Genomic DNA, 20009 nt, shown 5'->3' with positions numbered 1-20009 from the left:
CACACAACTAGAAGAAAATATACATGGCTCTTTATCCTATGTCCATATATAAACAAAGGTAATAGGTGAAAGACAATATTTTGTTATAGGCTCGTACTGGGACCAAACCATACTTCCAGATTCAGGAAGCATTTGATTTGTTCCTGCTTTTGCCTTGTTAAAACAAGACTGTGATGAACATTTTTTTGTATAAACTTTCTCTCCCTCTCTTACCTTGAATTATTTTTTTTTAAGATAGAATTTTCAGAGCTAAAATTTAAGAATAATGTTTATATGTTTTTAATATTCTTTAAGATATTTGTGAAAAGATAGAATGAACAGATAGCCTCACCAGCAGCATATGAGGATGAACAGTGCATTATATATTTTATAAAATTTGGATCATCATTTTTATATCTTTGCTAATTTGCAAGAAAAAATGGCCTCTTACTTTACTGTAATTTTTTTTCCCATTTCTGGTATAGCTGTACATTGTTTGAAAAGTTTATTAAGAATTTCTTAATTTTTTTATTTGTTTGATGGGAAGATTTATTTTTTAAGAATTATTAATCTGATCTGTAGAAGGTAATTAACTATTAAGGACATTAATCATTTGTCATATTTGTTCTTAAAAATTTAATAATAATTTTACTTAACTGAAATTTTCATGCAAGAAATGAAGAGTGCCTTAGAGAAGCCCTGATATTTAAATAAGCAGATTAGAAGAAACCAGTCTGTACCTGCATGAAAGAAACTCTCTGCTGTCAGTTAACTATATTTGCCTAATCCTCCAGATTTTATCTTATTCTTAACTGGCTTTCTCCCCATCCCACTCCACCCTCCATTTTTGAGCTGTAACTCCTCCTGTAAGTGGGATTTGAATTATAAACAAATCATAATTGTCCCTGATCTCATCTTTATCTCTCCTCCCCCATTAGACCCTTCTTATACATTAAGTATCATAACATTCACAGGATGGGCCTGTGAACCATCTGCCATTCTAGAGAGAGCAGTTGAGAAGAAATCATGTATAGATTAGAGGCTGTCTCCTTCTGTCTCTTAAATAAGCACATCTTGGATTCTTAGTGCAATATAAATGAGAGAGGTAAGCTAAATGTCCAGGCCATTTAAGTTGCATGAAATTAGCATTGTGTGGTTGGACAATTTCCCTGAAGGGACCAAGAGGAGCATCTTGCCATGAATATCTCAGTGGAATCTTTTATATGGAATAGAGAGGAAGAACAGATGATACCAGTTAAGCAAGAAAGGAGCTAAAGAAAGTGAAATAAAATATTTTTATTAAATCTATTTTACATGACTATATCTCTGTCATTCATTCATCCATCCATCCACTTGTTTATTCAACACACACGGCATGTGTGGGTGTGAATACAAAGTCATAGTTCCTATAGAACCTCAAAGTCTAATGGAGAAATAAATAATAGAGAGCTATGACTATAAGAGTGACCTTTGTAATTGACACATCCCAATTAGAGTCAATCCCAGCACAAGAAACACAGTAACTGTGTGATCTTGAGCTTATATTTTCTGAGGCTTAAATCGATCATATTAAGTTGTAATACATAGGTAACAACATCTATCACCAAGGAGTTTCTATCAGGATTAAATACAGAATAGCAACCTTAGGGCCTGCATTCAATAGGCACTTAATAAGTCATTAGAAACAAAGGCATGTCCAAAGTACAGTGAAAATTTAGAAGACACTTAACATGAAGAGACATCATAAAGTGGGGATATTTGAACTGGATTTTGAGGAAAATGTAGTTTACCAGATTGACAATTGTAGGCAGAGAGATGAGCACACAAAGTCTGAAAAGAACAAACTGCAACCAATGTGGGTTCATGTTTAAAAGAAGGCATGTGGTAAAGGTGACAAGTCACCGGGGAATTGTGGCTGACTAGGTGTCATGAGGTTTCACATGGGTCGATGGCCTATGAAATTGCCCTTTAGGCTGAACGAGCCTAGGAACTCCATTTTTGACATTGTACTATGAAGGGATTTGATCTTTAGAGCAACTCACATTAGCCCAACTCTTGACAGACTGATATATAACCAGAAAGCTTGTGTTACTTCCTATTGGCAAATCTAACTAACAGTAAAGATGGGGTGTTTACATCAGCAAATCAACACCTGTGCCCCTGCATACTGGTGCATAGGAGATGGTTTATCAGCTAAGACAGCTTGAAGAACACTTCTCTCTAATAAGAAGGGGCTGTAGCGTTCTGTCTGTCCTAGATAAAAGATGCCTCCCTGAATCTTTGCCACACTGACCAACAACTACCCCTCTTGGTTGAAAGTAGAATGCTAATGTCTTGAAATTGTTAACTCATTCATTTAGATCATGTTTATATCTTTTTTCTGTCTGGGAGCCAGTCAGTACCCTAAGGACAACTCTTTGTGTTTTTGCTCTGAACCTTCAGCTATCTTATTCATCAGTGTGTCTACACTTCTTAGAACAGTGCCTATCCACAGTTGGACTTAGCAAGTATTTCTTAAATAATAAATAAGTTACTGGGTTCACTATAATCTTATTTTATACCTAAACTTTTAGAAGGCTCTCTTTTGGCCTGTTGGGGTGACTTCACTCTTGGCCTCTTTCCTCCATGTACCTCCTACAACTTGGTGGACCTAAAGTTTAGAGAGTATTGGGGAGAAGAAGGTTAGGATATACAGAGTCTTGTATTTTAAGCCAAGGAATAATAATTAGAGGACTAAGCATATTACACCTTTCTCTTCTTCATAGAAATAACTACCTTTATTATGTGTAAGTTAGGTAATTCTAGTTTCTGCAGTGGACAAACCCTGGCTGTCGAGATTTCGTACTATTAAATTGGTTTCACACTCATGGTCCATGGTGGGTGTTTGGTAGGTGTCTTCAATGAAGTGTTTGGGGAATCTGAGCTCCTTCCATCCAGCTTTGAGACTAGTAGCTCTTTATGTGTAGTTCCTGGTTCAGCAGCATCAGCATCACCTGGGAACAGGTGATGTAAAAACTGCAAATTTCAGGGCCCCATCACAGACCTACTGACTTAGAAACTCTGGAGGTAGGGCCTAGCCAGCCATTTATGGTTTAATAAATGCTTCAAGTGATTCTGATAAACTCTAACAGTTTAGAAACACATTTCTAAGGTGCAACTTTGGTGACTCAAGTTGGAATTTGTTTCAAAGAAATAATGTTATTATGAGAAATTAGATGCAGTAGGAATGGTAATTGTGCCATTATTCAAAGAATATTTATTGAGTTTGTACTGTGTGCCAGATCCCATGGTAGGCACTGGAGATACATCAATGATCAAGATGGTGACTTATTATGATCATATTTCAGATATTTTGGATCAGATAGGCTTTTCTTGGCTTATTTGGGTACTTAGACCGTATCCAGTTAATACATGTTAGGCAATTAATAGATGTTTATCAAAAAAAAAAAAAAAAAAAGGAAAGAAGAAGAATGAGAGAATCATTTTACCTTCCTGAGATTCAGATTTTTAACCTTGTAAAACAAGTATTTAGACTTTCAAATTAATCTCTTGGGCCTCTTCCAAATGTATTCCAGTAAAATACATCTCTAGTATTTAGGGGAAGGAACTTCTCTTGTTGGGTAGCCATCTTGGCTCCCTCTGCTGCCTATTGGTATAGAAAATGTTTAAAAGAATATTCTGGAGCAAAGTCCTATCTACAAAGAGAGAGGATTCTCTAGGTTATGAATACTGATAAGGATGATTAGGGTAATAATTATTAAAGCTAACAATCAGTGATCACTTGATTAAGAGGCAGGCATTTTACATGGGTTGTTTTATAGAATGCTCCAAGCTTTGAGGTCATTACTATTGTTTATTTCCATTTAGAGATGAAAGTACCAAGACTGGAGGTTCAACAAATTGGCCAATGGCACACATTTAGTAAGTGAGCAAATTGGAATCAAGCTTAGGCTTTGTGTAGCTCTAAACTTCTGTGCTTAACTTTTAGCTTGAGCTGTGGAACCAACTATAAGCTTGGGAAAATAAAAGTAAACCCTCAGGCTATGGCAGGAAGAAACTGGATCAAAAGGAGAAAAATGTACTTTATTAAAGCTTCTGTAGCATATTCACAGCAGATGTGTGAGAGTGGTGAGAGAGAGGCCTTCGGGAAAAGATTCATAAGAGAGAGGGAGTTCCTATATCGGAGAGCAAGGCCCAGGCATTTGAGTGTGTGGATCCTGGCAGAGGCCCGCCTATAGGCTGCAAGGCCTTGGACAAATCAATTAACCTTTTTTGAGATTTACAAGCATATGGCCTATAAAATGAAGGTGATACCTTTAAAGATTATCTTTCATGGCCAATATGTGGGTCCAATAAAAAAAATGACAGTACATGTAACAATGGTACCCATGGAAGGCATTCTTAGAAAGTAGAGTGATGCTACAGGCCTTAAGAAAAAGCCACTAGCATTGTCAGGGTGGCTTGGGAAAGGAGATCCTTGAGCTGGGCTTGAAAATTTGTTCAAATTTCACAAACAGATGAGAGAAGGACACTCACCACAGAGAGAGACCAGCTTATGCAGAGATGTGAAGGCATGTAGCAACACAGGGTGTCTGGCAAATAGTCATTGACTCGTTTGAGTGGGAGTATGAGATGTGGCTAGGGGATGAGCAGCAAATGAGGACAGAGAGAGACAAGGCCTGGTGATGCTTCTGATATTTTCCATAGGAATGAAAAATTGGTATTTTATGTTGAAATGAAAACAAAAATATTGCTGAAGCATAAATTAGAAAATGTTTTGTGCAAGCCCTCTGCAAGCTCCAGAGCGCTAATTCAAACATTGATTATTGCTTTTACTACTCGTGCTGTCATTATAGCAAGCCAGGCACTGCCATCCTTAAAATTTCAAATAGTCATAGGAAATGCTAAGAGAAAAAAATCCAATGGGAGGTGGAAAGCCATCTCAATCCAAATTGAGGGTGATTTATTACCATGAGTAATCAATAGTAATAGGTCCACATCAATTTTATATCTAATTTAAAATTTTGAGGTCTCAATGTGCTCATTAAAGAATATAATGGATTTACATATTTTAATTATGTTTTATGGATTGTGAACATAATGTAATTAAGGGACTTTTCAGGAAGCATGATGAATGAACAGGGTGGCCCAACATATGGCAGGAGACATCACACCGAGTGGACTGGGGTGAGAGGAGCCCAGCTCCATGACTGACGGCCCTGGCCAGAGTGTTAAGACAATATTCACGGTGACGGGAGCCTAATGACGCTGTGAGGCAGGAATGAGGAGGAAGGAGAAGTAAGGAAGCCAGGCCAGCAGGAGGCCCAGTGCTGCATCTGAAAGATTGTGTGTGTGTGCCTGCTTGCTGCTGAATTACCCACTTTTGTCTTTCCAGACCCTCTCATATCTGCCCCTCCTCACCTTCCCCCGATAATGCCTTAGTTTACAACCTCATTAGCTCTTTTATTCAATTTTAATTGTAAACACACAAAAAAACCCCACAAAATTCACTATCTTAACCATTTTTAAGTGTACAATTCAACAGTATTAAGTACGTTCACATTGCTGTGCAACAGATCTCCAGAACATTTTTTACCTTGTAAAACTGAAACTCTGTATCCATTAAACAATTCATGGTTTACCCCTTCTCCCCAGAGCATAAGTGGAATTACTAAATATTTGTCTTTTTGCGACTGGTTCATTTCACTTTGCATAATGTCCTTAAGATTCATCCATGTTGTGGCATGTGTCAGAATTTCCTTTCCCTTTAAGGCTGAATAATATCCCATTGTATGCATAGACCATTCATTCTTCAATGGACATTTGACAGCACAGTTAACTCTTTACTGCATAGTTGTGATGCCTCACAGCTGGCTTTCCCAGCCATAATCTCAAGATTTCTTTCACTTGCCTCAGGCCATGGAGGGCTCTTTCTAAGATGAGCAGGTCACCTCCCTATTTAAAATCTGTTATCTTTGGATCTTTGTTACTCCTTAGTATGGTTTACAGTGTCCGCTCTATGTGGCTCCTTTACCTTGCAGTTCTGTTCCTCCTTCAGCAATGTAGTCATCTGTCTAGGTTGGGTCAACTCTACCCGACATTCACCACTTCCGAACACATTTGCACCTTCATGCCTTTGAACATCAAGTGTCCATGCCTGAAATGTCTGAATCAACTACTTATGAGGCCCTTCTGGATCCACACTTCTCTATGCTATCTCTTAAACAACCAAAAAAGAGTCTAGCACAGGAGTTGGCCAACTGTGGTCAGTGGCTTAAATCTAGCCCTCTGCCTGTTTTTATAAATGAAGTTTTATTGGAGTACAACCATGACCATTGTTTATGCATTGTCTGTAACTGCTTTCCCACTACAACTCAAGGCTCTTATTTATTTATTTATTTATTTATTTATTTATTATTTTTTATGGTGACATTGGTTAACAAAATCCAGTAAGTTTCAGCTATACACTTTAACAATAAGGCATATATATATTTACACTGTGTTCACCTCCCATAGTTAGATTTCTTTCTGTTACCACATATTTGACCTGCTTTACCCCATCTACCTCCTCCCTCCCTCCACCTCCTACCCTCTGGTAACCACTAGTCTATTGTCCATGAGTCTCTGTTTGTTTGTCCTGTTCATTTGTTGGTCAAGGCACTTTAAAGTAAATACTTGTCAACCCTGCTCTAGGTGCTCTCTTGTGTCAAATCTTTGTCCCTTACTTCCTAGCTACACCCAGCATTTTGGAAAGGAGATGATAATAATAATAATACTCAATCCACAGCTTTGTTGTAAAAACCGAAGTAGCATACACACACACACACACACACACACACACACACACACACACAGCTCTTGGCGCACAGATACCAGGATGAAAGTTAAGACAATGAGAGTCGTCTCTGATGGTTTGTCAAACCCACGCTGCACAGTCCTGAGCAGTGGCTACAGCTAAGACTTCTCTCCTCTTTAAGGCAGTGTGTTAAGTACAAAGAGTGTGGGCTTTGGAGTTAATAATTTAGGGTATAAATTCCAGATCACACCTATTTTTAGTTTAAAAGTGGTACCTTGATTTTCTCAACTGCAAAATGAGGAAAATAATACCTGGCCTACAGTTTCATTGTGGGGATTAAAAGCAGTAGCATTTGAATTATAATTTATGGGTTAAAAACACTGCACACCACAACAGAAAGCAAACACTCAGAAGAGGGCAGTATCTTTTCTGCCTTCCTCCAGTCTGTTTTCAAAGGCTGAAATTCACAATTCACAGCTCTAATTACTTGCTTTACTAAAATATCTTTACAACACCTTTCTGCCTACAGAATGGATTGTGAACAGGCCTCCCGGGCTGATGGCACTGGAGGTGCTCCCTTCACTTCTAAGTGTCCTTGTGCATCTCGCTGTTCTTTCTCTCAGGGAAGGATCTAATAACTGTCATTTATGTTGGCCCGTGTTTCATTGCTTTCCCTTCCTTGCAATTACTATTAGCCTCTAGGGGGAGCTCAAGACTTCATCATTCTTGCTGGCCTGGGTCAAAGGGAAAGATATTGAGGCACAGAGTGAGCCAGCTAATGAATTCTTGGGAAATATTTGCTGAATGAAGAGACAGATGCACGAAGGAGTGAGTGTCAAGGAAAGGGTAAAGCTTAACATCTCAAGGCTTTGTCTCAATTTAAATTTTACATTTTAAGGATTCTCTCTTCTTTGCTTCATGTTTGGCTCTAGGGGCCCTACAGTTAAGCTGTCTTTCAACTTGGGTAGAGGCAAAGATACTCTTCATCTTGCCATTACCCTTCTTTAGAAAGATAGGTGCCAACTAAAGTGGAGCTCAAGGACAAAGTACAGCCTGCTGTGAATACTTAGGCCAGCTGCACTGGGCCCTGTGCAGAAACATTCCCAATCTAGCAGCATTTTTCTTCACTTGTATTTGCCTCAGTTCATCCTCAGCATGGATCAACTTGAGAGCCTACAGGAAGCAGACCAAGTTGGCCGCTGAGCCTTGGGTCTTTGTCCACTTTGGACAAAAACATCCTATGACACAGAAACCATCTGATTCGATTTATCTAGCGACTACACTGGTGTTTGGGAACATCAGTTTTAAACAGAAATAAAGTGTTCCTTGGCCTGAACTTTTTCTTCATGTCCTGAGGATGGCTTAAGCCATGGTTCATGTTTGGCCATGGATTTTTGGATAGTGATTCTTGGCTTATTCATATTTTATTGTTCTCTCTCTATCCTGGGAGTGAACGAAAGGATGGTTCCAAAGAGAAACGATTACCTCATCACAAGGGCATCAGAGAAACTTTTGCATAGGTGGTAATGGCAAAATTGAATTTTGAACATGAAAGAGGAATGTGCCAAGTGAACTGTATAGGAGATATATCCCACCACGTGGGAATACATGTGCAAAAGTCAAGAATTGCAACAAAGCATAGGACATAATGTGTTGATGTTAGAGATAGCTAAATATGGTCTAAGGAAGGAGTTATGGGAGATAAAACTAGAATTAGATGGCTCTCAGATAATGGGAACTGATATTCATTTTTTCAACAAGCATTTTTTGAGTATCTATAATGTTCTAGGAGCTATGGGAACAAGCAGATTCATTCTTTGCCCTCAGGGAGTATGAATTTTACTACACAATCCAGAGGTGGTTTCATCCAATCAAGGATACAGGGGAGTTATTAGAGAAAATGTCAAGCAAAATGGTTACACGATTAGTGTTGTGTTTCAAAAACAATACTGATATTGGTGTGGAGGGTGAACTGGAGGTCGGAAACACCAGAAGCAGAAAGCCTGAAGAACCCATTGCAATAACACAGTGAAGAGATTACTTGGGGCATTTTGGGAGGGATGAAACCAGAGGATAGAATTGGAAGTTACTTCAGAGGCAGATTTCAGAAATACATTTGGAAAAACTTAATAATATTTTTTAATCAATTGAATGTTAGGGATAAAGGATAAAGGAATAGTTAAAAAGATCAAAGTTTTGAGTTGTGAGGAATAAGTATATGTTGTGATATACCAAGATAGTTGAGATAGTGGATAACATAGGTTTTCAGGGGGAAGGGAGAAGGATTTTAGACATGCTGAGTTTGCTGTGCCTATATTTACAGAGATGTGTCTGGTTGACAGCCAAATGTTGTCAAATGATTAAAAATCCCAAAACAAGGTGGGGGGTTATAGATTCAGATTTGGAAGTCATGATGGAATCGCTCCAAGCAGGAAGAGGAGGAGGAACCAGATAGGCAAAGTAGGAAATAGTGCTCAGAGAGGGAAGAACAGGACTGATCCTGTGGTGGAAATAAATAGAAATAGGGAAGCTTCAAGGAAGGAGTGGTTAAAGGTAACAAACTCCATGAAGGGAGCTGATCCAAAGACAGATAGAAAGGATGTTGGTGGCTGAGGCAGTGACTGTGTCATTTTTATTGATGGGATGAAGACCATATTGCCACTGATTGAGAAATCAATGGGGAAGTGAGGAACACAGGAATTTTAGGAAACCACTTGTTCAAGAAGTAAGATAATGGAGGGAAAGAAGCTTAGGCTAGTGGCTTGAAGGACAGAGAGGGTTAAGGTAGAATTTGTTTTTAATGGAAATGGACATGCCTTCCTGTTGAAATCTTTTCAGTGCCATTAGGTGGGAATGTTGACCAAAACATTTTTTTTGATAGGTCTGCTCCAATGCTGGTAATAACAGGTAGAGTAAGAGCCTCAATGAATTATTTCACTCTTGTCTAAAGTGTTATGTTATGTAGCAAGAATATCTATAAGCATTGAAATATTTGGAGTGTTGAGTACTCTCTCTGAAAAGTAATATTAATTATGGAGAGGGATTTTTTTTTTTCCCTTATGGAAATCAGTGCAAATGAAAACCCTGCTTCTTGACTTCTGTGGTCATCCAAGGCTTTGCCACTTACTAGCTACATGACAATGGGCCAGCTGCTGACTCTCTCCGAGTCTCAGTTTCCTTATTTATAAAACAAACAATATGTGATAACAAGGATGTTGTTAGAGACTCAAATTTTGCACCATTAATTGTCTTGGAGCCTAGCGTAGTTAGGCTCTCAGTAAATGTTAGCCCTCTCTTCCCCATGCCCTACCAGCATTTGGTTACCATGCATTTGTTTTCTTTGACCTGAGCCAACTCCCTTAACAAATGTTTCCACCTTAGATTAAAATTAATTCAAAGACAGGGACCAGCAATACACCCTGTAAGGAACTAAGAAAATGGCATTAATTTTGTAAATTAATAAATATGCAAATGGAAGCTTTGTATGGAACAGGCTATATAATCAGGAAGTAAATTGTGTTGTAAATTATGCATTGCCATATGGAGCAGCTACCCTTGACTTAGCATGCAAGGCAGAGAAAGCTGTAGCAGGCCTTGCTATAATGGCTTCTGAGAATGAGTGGCATGCTCATCCAACAGCAACTCTGGTGCTGAATTACACAATTGGTTCTGTAGGGGCAGTGGAAGCCCCATGGTGAATGGGCTGCTACACAGCCTTGCTGAGAATAATCTGGGGAAGACCATCCCACAGCCTCCAAAAAGGTGGGCAACCATGAGCTCATATAGGACACCTCATGTGCACTGAGCACACTGCCTGGGGTGGGATGAGGAGGGGATCTTCTCAGGATAGGTGAGCTCTCCTTGGCTTCCAGAGCCTTGGCTGGTGGCACCACAATTCCAACTCTAAGGCAGGTGTGACTGGCCTGGGGAAATGTGAGTTGCTGCTGGATTGATCCATCAATCACTAAGAAACAAATAGTCTAAGAAATGGTCCAGGTGTTTTACGTTGTACTAAATAGATGCTGGAGGGCAGTGAGTCTCCATTATGACTATTCAGCAGAATCACCCAGGGAACTGTTTCAAAATAGATTCCTGGGCTCCTACCTCTGAAATCCTGATGCTGCAAGTCAGGGCTGGGACCTGGTCATCTGTTTCCAAACTCCCAGGTAATTCTGATGATCAAATAGGTTTGGGGTTATGATTGCAGAATAGGTTTCTCCTTGGTCTGGGTCTTTAAGGGTCTTAACACATATCTGAGAAGACAGAGTTAAGCTTCTGAACCCAGTCCTGGCTTGTGTACTTTATTGCATAAGAGCTTAGTAGTGGGGCAGAGAGTGAGTTCAAGGGAGAAATTTTTAATAGCTAGGCAGATCAGGGAAAGCTTTGGGGGCCATAAACCATTGCTGGCTCTGAGTAATGAGATGAGAAGGCCGGGAGGTGTTTGAAGATGGAGAAGCTCACTGCCTCAGGAGATGGGATTCAGGAGTTATCCTCTGGCATGGGGGCAGGTGGCTTAGAGCTTGACTGTGGCTGGTTTGGAATACCAGTTGAAGATGAGGCTTTGCCTTTTGGGGTTATTTTAGTTATTTTTCTATGGGTGTGCTAAGCAGTGGTACTTGTCCAGGTGTGGCTCCAGAACCGTGTGCCCCAGGCCTAACACTTATAAAGCTGTGTAAGGATGTCAACATGATCATCCACATCATTCAGACCCAGATGGCTCACACAACCAAGAATGATTTTGAAAAAACTCATTTCTCTTCTATGACGATGATATACTGGAAAGACCTATGGTTCCAGCACATTGTGTTTATCTCTCTCTTCAGCCTTCTTCTCAAAACAAAATCTCTCTTACTGAACCTCTCCACCTTTTACTGCCCCTCATTGCTCCCGCTTTCCTCAGGATGAGAATCAAAGGCTGTCTGATAAGGACAAGGAAGAAATGAGACTGGCCAAACCAATATCCTCTTTAAAGAGCAGGAGCCACTTGGAACTTAATCATGGCTAGCCTGTCCCGTAAAATTAAACAATCACTGCACTTGCACATTCGACCTCTGATGGGCTCTCAACATTGCCTTGTGGTAGTGGTTCTCAGTGAGAAGCCCATGTTCCTGGGGAAGTTTCAGAAATGCACATCCTCAGTAACTCCCTGAATCCACTGAATCTAAAGCTCTAGAATAGGGCCCAGCACTCTGCATTTTCACCCCCTCCATGGTGTTTAAACCTCCATGTGGCTTAGCCCTTTGTACTTCTGCAATAATGCCAGAGTGGCTGGTCTGGCCCAGACTTACACTCTCTGCATGATGAAAACTCACCCATTCATGAGAATACGTGAAAAGCAATGCCTCCACCACCGTGAAAAGCGATGCCTCCACAACCGTGGCTTTTACGGTGGTTATAAATCAGCCTGACACCACTGTAAAAGCAGGGGCTGTGCAGTCACGGCAATGTGCTAGTAAATCCTGTTTGCTTCGCATTCAAAGCTGTGTGACTTTGGACATAGTCTTCAAGTCTCAGTTTCTTCATTTGTAAAATGGGAATAACAAGAAAACTGATTTTTCAGGGTAGCTGAGGGGGTTAAAGGAGACAATTCGCTCAAAGGCAGAAAGGGTTAAGGAGATAATTAGGTGGTAGTAACGGTTGCCCTGAGCCAAACCTGCCTCCAAAGCAGCTTGCACTGAATGCAGGTGCTGATTCTGTTCTCTGAGCCAACCCTCCTTCATTTAGCAGGTCTCTCTGAAGCCCGTGGCCCTGCCCCTCCTCATTTCATCTCTGGCTATCCCCAAGCTGGCTGTGTTTGCCGTCCCTGGAGGGATCTCATTTTACAGCTGGGCAAACCCCAGCATGCAAAGTTCATGTCTTTGCAAAGTCATGCAGTTACAGAAATGTCTGGGCAGCAGGTGGCAAAATGGTGTTGTTATCGGAACCACATAGATAATCATGCCTTGCTACTAATAATTCTTCACCTAATTCACATTTTAGAATTTACAAGGGGCTTCCACATCCATTATCTCATTCAGTCCTCCCAAGGATCCTGAGTGGTGATTTAGTGCAGCCAGACTAACTCCACGCACTTGGGTATAGCACATTGCCCTTTTTAAAGCACTTCTTTACCCATTATCTTACTGGATCTTTCTCACTTCCTAGGGAGACAGAAAAGACAGGAATTGTCAGAGGAAGAAACCGAGAAACAGAGAGGGCAACTGCTGGCACAGATCCCACAGAGCCATTGACACATTTCAGCCTCAGACTGAGACATGGATCCCCTGCAACACCTATGCTGCTCCCTTGACTTTCCTTTTACTCCTTTCCCGAACAGGTGAATTTTTCTTCCTTCTGGAATGTTACAATATAACTAACAAATAGTATATGTAAACTGTCTGGTCAATAGCAGCCAAAAACACCCCTTTTTACTGAGCTGAATCATTAAGTCCTTTGGTCAAGGTCAAGGTCTTACCACCGACATCACACCTGTGTGTACCTGCTGATCAGCAGAAAACCCTGGAACATGCACTAAAGTCCCCAGGACAGACAGGACGGTGACTGTGGCTCAAGCCCAAGTCCAGGCTGAGCACTTCTTCACCGAGAGGAGGTCAGGAGACTTGGCCATCTGTGGGCTTTCTTCCTTTTGCCTTCTGCTCACTGGCAGACCCTGGGGTTGGAGCCAGTTGTGTCATCCTGTCAGCCTGTCAGCCTGCTTCATGACTCCTGCTCAGACTTTGGCTGACCTGAAATTAACTGAGGGAAAATAGAGACAAAATCCACCCAGCTTCATATGCCACCTCTCACATCCCTCAGGAGATTGCTCAGGCTGGAGACATCATCAGCTCTTTTGGGTGTGGTCTGTTGGCTCAGGGGGTGGGATAGAGAGATGGGATACAAAGCTGCAGGTGGAACCACTGAATGGGTGGGTCAGTAGGGGAGTACCCTTCCCTTACGGGGAGGGGTGAGAGGTAGGAGCTTTGGAGATGGACTCACTGCATGGGTGGGAGACAGAAGGGTGTCAAGTACTGGGCAGAGACTGAGTTTATTCATTGTTATTACTTCAGAGGATGGGAGCAGAGTAAACAAGGGAGCCAGCTCTGCCTCTGTCTCCTTGCTCTCTCTCTGTCCTTTCAGGCTTCTGTCTTTCTGTCATTGTAGGTGCCTCTCTCTCTCTGTCTCTCTCTCTGTCTCTCTCTCTGTCTCTCTCTCTCTGTCTCTCTCTCTCTCTCTCGTATTTTTACTAGTTCGATTGTGGCTTCAGTAAAGTTTACACCCTGAATGCTGTGTGTGAGGTGATGGTTTAGGATGGTGGGTTCATGAAGCATGAGTGACTCTAGGAAAGAGAAGGTCAGATGAAGTCAAGGTATGGAGGGAATCATAGTCCCGCAGTCCTCAGGGGACCAATGGCGGGTAGGCACAAGTAAGGCAGTAAACCTAATTGTACATTCATGTCTTTGCAAAGTCTGTAAGCTCAGATCGACTTTTCATTTTCCCTTTCTCTCAGCAAGGTATCTATCTACCTTTAATACATTGTTCTTTCTGAGCTGCATCCTTTGAAGGCTAAAGTCTTGAGTGACTAAAGAGAGCTAGCAACTGGCTTCCTGAGTTTAAAGTGCTTTGGAAAATGTTCGGTCTTGGGCAACATTGCAGAAAGAAAAATATTTGGATTTGATAAAACTAGATTCAGGTCCCGATCCTACTTTATTTTTTTTTATAAAAAAGTTTATAGACTATATTTTAGAGCAGTTTTAAGTTCACAGCAAAATTGGGCAGAAAGTGCAGAGATTTTCCATGTAATCTCTGTCCCCACACATGAATAACTTGCACTACTATCAACATCCCTATAAGAGTGATACACAAAGCCCACAAGTTTACATGAGGATTCACTCTAATATTATACAATCTGCAGATATGGACAAGTGTATAATTACATGTCTGCACCATCATAATATCATAGAGAGTACTTTCACTGCCCTAAAACTCTTCTATACTCTACCTGTTCATCCCTTCATCCACTCCTCCTCCCCCTTTGCCACTGATCTTTTCACCGTTTCCATGATTTTGCCTTTCCAAGGATATCGTATAGTTGGACAAGCCCTACTTTTTATGATTTGGTTGAACCATGTGAAATTGACAGTTTATAGGTCAATATTAGCAATTTCATATGGTTTAATGTAAGAGCTGTGGGGATGTTGGACAAGTCACTCAGTGTCTCTGCTGCTCTCCTGATTGTGTTTGTGGAGTCACGCTCCTCCCACCATCCCAGCACCCCTGGCCAGTCCCTAGGTCCTGTAGTGTCCACCTCTAAATCTCTGGAGTTGATTTCATTTTTCTCCATGTTCTGGTATTGCCTCGATCCAGACTCTCATCCTATGTTGCCTGAACTCTCATAACAGCCCCCGAGTAGTTCCATAGCCCATCCCTTTTACCATAAGCAGAGGTAACATTTAAAATCTAGATCTAGATCAAGATAGATCCACGATTATATTACTCTCTTCCCAACAACTTCCACTGCCTTGCCAGGGCCTGAATAGCACAATGGGGTCACAGGCAGGGCTTTTCTGATCCAGACCCTCCTTTCGCCTCTAACTTCACTCCCCTGCTGACCCTCTGCAGACCTGGGCATTCAGGCCTCACACCTTTCCCTCCTTCCCCATAGCTCAGTACCTTTGTGCACATCCTGCTTTCCCTGTCTTAGTGTTCTTCCCTTTCCTCCCACCTGAAAGACTCTTATTCATCATCCAAGACCCAGCTCATCCCTCCTTGTCCTAAGCTTTCAGGTTGCTCAGCACTTTCTATTGTCTGTTACATGACTATGTCCTGTTATGACTATACCTGGAGTAGGAACTCTGCCTTATTCATCTTGACATCCCCAGTGCCAGATTCAGTAAATATTGGTTGAATGGATGAGCAAGTCAATATCTGAATGCATGTGGCATATGGCACCCGAGGATAGAAGCCATGAACTATTTCTTCCCAAAGTAGAATTATAGTACTTTGAAATTCTTGGTCTTCTCTTCTCGAAGCCCAATACTCTGAAATTTCAGACAAAAGTCTTAAGGTTTTATTTTAGGCATGATTCTGAATGCAGTAACAAAACGCTTTCAAGGACAAAGGGTGTCATTTTAGATAAATTCTAGCCAGTGATCAGACTGCCTTAGGGTCCCAGTGTACCATTGCTCTCATGGAAGGAAATGTACGTGCGTGTGTGTGTGTGTGTATGTGTGTTTGTGTGTGTGTGTGTGTGTGTGCGCGCACATGTGCGCGTGTTGGGGGGAATAGCTGGCAGACAGGTAACCAAAGCTTCCTACAGGGCCCTTAGGTAGAATCACTGTATTTATGCCCCAAACAATTTTCTATCCAAACTGTTTAGTGCTCCCATCAATTCATTGCATATCCCTGTCATCTGACCCAAAGCTGGCAGAGGAGTGGAGAGACAAGAGGACTGCATCACACAGTTTGATTCATTTGGTGACAGTGAAGGTTTTGAATCCAATGGCTCGAACTATAATTCTTTCTATTCTTCTAAGATATTTGGAGGCTGTCATTCTATAAAATGTCAACCTTTATGCCTACATTTTATCTCCTTTTGTCATTGAAACATTAAGGACCATGAGTCACCAAATAGACCAGAATAGCCTCTTTGTACTTTTCCTTGGATGTGAGCACTGCAGGCAAATACTCTGAATTAAATGGTCCCTCTACAGCCCAGCATTGCCAACAGTGATGGAGATAAAGCCATTTTCTTGGGGTTCAGAGCTACTACAAGTTCTGCTGGGGTTGTGGCTGTCCTGAGCCTGCTGGTGGTTCTGATCTAGGCCCAGGTGGACTCTGGTCAAGAAAGTTTTCTAGACAGCAAAGGGTAGAGGGAATATAAAAATGGAGATGAGAATCTTTCGGCTCACCTGGTCTTGAAGATATGGGTAACCACCAGGCCTCGTTCAGAAGACATGGGCCCTGTGATGTAATACCAACTTGTCATTTAACCCAGGGAACATGGAGATTGTTACATCAGTAGGCTACTATTTTCAGATCTTTGTAGGCCCTGCACAAACTTCTTTTGGGAGGCTCCATCCTACAATATATAAAAATATACCCATACCCATAATAAACACACACACAGACACATGCATGTGTGTCATTAAAGACTGGGCTGCAGTTGATTAATTTGTCATTTTAAGTTTTGTAAACATTTAATTAGACACTTATTAATGTTTGATTTGCTGATTTTCTCACATTTCAAAAAACATGTTTATTTTAGGTGCAGTTATGGGGCTATATGGGCTCTTCTACCAAAGTCATCCAGTGAAATATTCTTAACATGAGCATCTATGTGGCTTTCCAAGTGTGTAGTGTGATGGGGACCTGCGCAAGTGACTTGGCATTTTGAGTACTTCCTGTTTCACACGTCTGTGAGCCTTATGCTGGAATCAGCTCTGCTAAACTGCTCCCAGTTGGATTAGCTATGCTCTGAGCCTGCTGCACAGCTGCCTCCTGAGTTCTCCCTTCACCAGCATCCAGCCAAGACACTCATTTCTCTCCGAAGTTAGTTTCCTTGGTTTTGAATCCCAGAAATTCCTCTTTCTTAGTATACCCCCTCATTTTGGCAGAAGATGTCATATAGTAACTACTTGAGAAAGGTACTTCAAAGCCTAGAAAGTAATATTTTTTTGATTCTCAAGAGTTTTTTGCTTTCAACAATCCTTTACACACACACACACACACACACACACACACACACACACACACTCACTATCTCTTCCTATGCACAAATTAAAATTTTTGTTCTACAAAATTATAGTTTTGGTCTTGGATTCTATTTATGTTTTTGTTGAAACAATCTAATTTGTCTCAAGGCAATGTAGATTACTTTGAATGACTACTGTAAGGCATAGACAACTAAAGGTAGAAAAGAAAAGCACAAAAATAAATGTTATGAACTAAATTATAAACCCCCCAAAATTTAGACATTGAAGCCCTAACTCCCAATGTGACTATATTTAGAGGTAGGGCATATAAGGAGGTGATTAGGGTTAAATGAGGTTATAAAGGTGGGACCCTAATCCAGCAGAACTGGTGTCCTTATAAGAACAGGAAGTGACACCAGAGCCTGCTCTCTCTGTGTGCACACAGAAGAAAGGCCATACAAGGACACAGCAAGAGGTGGGCTCTCTGTAAGCCAAGGGGAGAGGCCTCAGGAAAAGCCACAGCTGCTGGCACTTTGATCTTGGACTTGTAGACTCCGGAATTGTGAGCAAATAAATGTTTAAACCTCCCAGTGTATGGGAGCTCTAGCAGCCTAACGCAATGAGTACTTTAAGATTTGCTCTTACTATGTTGGTAGTATGTGCTCAATAAACATTTCTGTACCTTATCTGGAGAGTAGTTAATTGACATGGTAAAAAAAAAAAAAAAAGTAAAGACACCAAATAAGAGATCTATTTCAAAGGATGACCAGCTGACTCAGCTGAGACTGGCAGGAAGAATTGCTCAGAAGCAGCCTCCTCCAAACTCTTGTCTCCCCAGTTGCAGCAACCTGGAGTTTTACAATCTGTAGATCTCACCTGGTGTCTGCTATATTTGGTAAGCGTTCTTTGTGCTGGCAGGTCTGTAGCATGTGCATCTTCTGCTCTGATGGGGTGCTGTCGGAGCTTCTCCAGCTACTTAATTCTTATTGGTTTGTCATTTAAAAGTTAAATCACAGATATGGATGGTGGCCAGGTGCAGGGGCTTGCTCTCTCCTGTTCCATCGTTCGATTTATACCTGTTTACTTACTGATAAGTAGAAGTGTCCCTGCTGCATTTCACAAATAATCCAGCAAATCCTCGAGATTTATTTTAATGATTGATTGGAAAAGTCAATGTCATACACGAGGATTAAAAAAAGACATATTTGGAATCACTTAAGTATCTGTTATCTCAAAGACAGTCTTAACTCCTCCAAATATATACTGCAGAAAGAGACGGAAAATTCTTCTGCATATATTGCATAGTCTATACGATTGGAAGAACACAGGGCCCGCCCTCAGGAGACATTGACCCTGATTGCGATCTATCCACTGATTGATGGAGTAACCTCAATCAAGTTATTTAACCTCCCCAAACCCCAGTTTGCTCATTTTTTTAAATGCCTACAGCACCTGGTATTCCCAGGTGGTCTCCCATCCAAGTACTAATCAGGCCCGACCCTGCTTAGCTTCCAAGATCAGACAAGATCAAGAATGTTCAGGGTGGCATGACTGTAGACTCCAGTTTGCTTATTTTTTATTATGTTAAAAAGCACATAATGTAAAATTTACTATCTTAACCATTTTAAGTGTATAGTACAACTATTTTAAGTGTATACTACTAACTACGTGTGCCATGTTGTGCAACAGATCTCTAAAAGTTCTTCGTATTGCAAACCTAAAACTCTATATCCAGTGAAACACAGCTCCCTGCCCCACTGCCCACCCCTCAACTCCAGCCCTTGGCAAGCACTGTTCTACTTTCTGGTAATACATGTTAGAATGCAGGAAACATCGTTCTAGGCTTTCTCACCTCCGATCTTTGTTGTGAAGCTGTGTTGAGTCAAGTCGAGGCCTATGAGATTGCTTTGGAAGCTACATCACTCTTCAAATGGTATTGAAAACCAGAACCAGCCTCTTCAGGGTGGGTAAAGATAATCTTGACATATATCTGGCATTTGGCTTAAAAAGTCTAATAGCCTGGGTATTTTTGGATGTCCAGAATTCTGATTGAGTATGCACAATTTTGAGAAGAAATAAAAAAAAATATTGAAATGTTATATTTGGGGGAAACTTTTTTCTATTAACCACAAATACGTAAATGCTGAGGTAGAAAGTTTTTAACTGGTTTAGTCCTTCATCTTAGAGTATCCTAGTTCTGTCCTTAGTACATGGCAATTCGGTCCTCGTCATCTCTCACTTTGGCCAGCAGGTTCCCAACCACTGAGGATGTCACTCCATGGATGAAGAAAGAAATGCCACCCATTTGATTTCCAGGTCTTTTTATAGTTTGTTCTTTAAAATTCTTCCATTTTTGTGTTTTGTAATATATACAAAATATTAGGACTTGGATACATGTAAATGATTTATAAATAAATAAATAAACACACATATTGGAAAACTTTTTTTTTTTTAATTAATGGCAGGCAGGAACAAAAGCTTTAAAGGCCAATAACCTACCTCTAGTATCAGTCAGAGTTCTCCCCAGAAATAGAACCAATAAGAACCAATATACACAACATACA

The 20009-nt window shown here is 40.9% G+C and overlaps 1 pseudogene; it reads right to left on the bottom strand.

The window, feature by feature from the left end:
• Positions 1-18885: 18885 nt before the first annotated feature.
• LOC120592014 (uncharacterized) lies at positions 18886-19004 on the bottom strand (annotated as a pseudogene).
• Positions 19005-20009: the final 1005 nt, after the last annotated feature.

This window comes from Pteropus medius, unplaced genomic scaffold (genome assembly GCF_902729225.1).
Source record: "Pteropus medius unplaced genomic scaffold, Ma_sr-lr_union100, whole genome shotgun sequence".
Lineage (NCBI taxonomy): Eukaryota > Metazoa > Chordata > Mammalia > Chiroptera > Pteropodidae > Pteropus > Pteropus medius.
This window is presented reverse-complemented; position numbering and strand designations above follow the sequence as displayed.